Raw genomic sequence first — 1,952 nt, forward strand, 5'->3', positions numbered from 1 at the left:
TATGTGCTGTTGCAGTCCAGTGCTATTTGTTGGAAATTATTAGGGGGGGCTAATAAATGTTTCAGAAATATTGCTATAATTTTAGCCACAGGATCAAGACATACACCAGTGACCATGGCACCACAGGGTTCATTTCCCTTTTGTGTTTGGCTCTGACTTCTAATTTGCTGATTCTATGCCTATTAAATACTAACAAAGTGCTGCCTGCGCTTGGGTTTGTTTTTTTTTAAATTCCACTCAAGAAGCATGCAAAAGCACACAGTCAAGCAATTGTAAATTTGCTTGTGCACTTTTCTGGTTTTGTGCAACTTTCAGGGATCAAAACTCCTGTGGGGGATGGAATGGAAGCAACTGTTAATTCTCAGCACACACTTTTCAGGTTGCTGCCCAATATATCAGTGTAGAAATTTTTTATGTGGCCTGCTTGATCTGAGGGATCAAAAGAAAAAAATTATATTCCTCTGCTCAGAAGTGCACCAGAAATAGTTATGAAGACAGTCAAAAAAGAAATGAAAGCACTGAAGAAGCCATGGACATGGAACAGGGAGTAGCAGAGAGTGACAAATTATTTACCCACCTCAAAACAAATAATCGGCAACCCCAAGCTTGGAACCTGATTTTCATCCAGTTTATTACCACATCAGGTATGCCTGACTTGACAGGTGTTTGGTATTGTTTGAAGGTGCATCATGTACCCTACACAAATTAAATGGGAATGCAGACTCAGGTGTGGACAAGCCTTATGATCACATCATAGTCACCAAATCTATTACCTCTCCAAAATGTTATTGAAGCCTTGAAAGAATGTTGGCTTTAAATAATGATAAACTAAACCAATAAAAGATGCCTAAGAGAGTGGTGGCTCATATTTGGATCATTACAACATACTCTACCATACACTGCCAATTTCCCTCCCAATGTCTATCACTCTCTTATTATCAAAATGCCAAGGGAGGTGAGTCACATCTGTCCTGTTGTGAGTATTTTGGTTCACTAAAAGAACATCCTAATTCAATCTTCATCCAGATGGTCCAAACTCAAATACATAGTGCCCTTATGGAAAGCTCGTTGGTATTAGCATACATGACAGGCATCGTGCAATTAACAGTTCTAGCAATCTGATGCTTCTGTTAATTAAGCAAATTTGCAATCCTGCAGCAGGATAAGTCAAAGACAGCCAACGTAGGTAAACTCAGGAAATGAATGCTGTATCTAATGTAGCATTGACTCATTCTAGGTTGTACACACGCTGTTGTCTGAAAACGAAGGATGTCGGAAAACATCAGTGGTCTTAGGCTGAGGCACTGTACCAATTAATGTTGAATTGGCAAAGCGTCTATCAAAGTTACAGCCAAAGCTGAGCTGTCAAGAGGAGAATAGGAGCTGGGAGCCACCAGGGGCCAATTCATAGTAACAATTCCACCTCCATACTGCTATTTCATACTTTATCATGATGCACAAATGCCACAAACTGTAACAATACTCCTACTGGCACATTTCTTCCAGAATTTTTCAAAATGCTTTTATGCTGACTTTTCCTCTTTTTTATAAGATTTTATTCATGCTTTTTATAATACAATGCAATAAAAAAACCTAAATGAAAACAGAAAAAGGAAGGAAGAAGAATGTGAAGTCTTCTTTCCAGGGTTATGCTGACTTTTCCTACATGAACCAACCTTGGTGGCAGTGATTTGTATCCCACAGAAGTGATTTGGCAAAAAGATAAGGTACAGAAAAATATTACAGAAAAGGACAAGAAAAGATGTTCTAAACACCAACCATTTTGTTATAAGCTGAGGTTCATACATATGGTTCTTCCAGGTGTGTATACAACATGTAATTATTGACATCAGAACTACAGGCCAAATCCTGTAGTGAATCAGAGGGTGAATTTAATCTAAGTATTCAGTTCAATAATACTGAATATTTACAGAGATGCATTGAAGGGAGAT

Source organism: Podarcis melisellensis (genome assembly GCF_964234715.1).
Source record: "Podarcis melisellensis genome assembly, chromosome: 1".
NCBI classification, from domain to species: Eukaryota; Metazoa; Chordata; class Lepidosauria; order Squamata; family Lacertidae; genus Podarcis; species Podarcis melisellensis.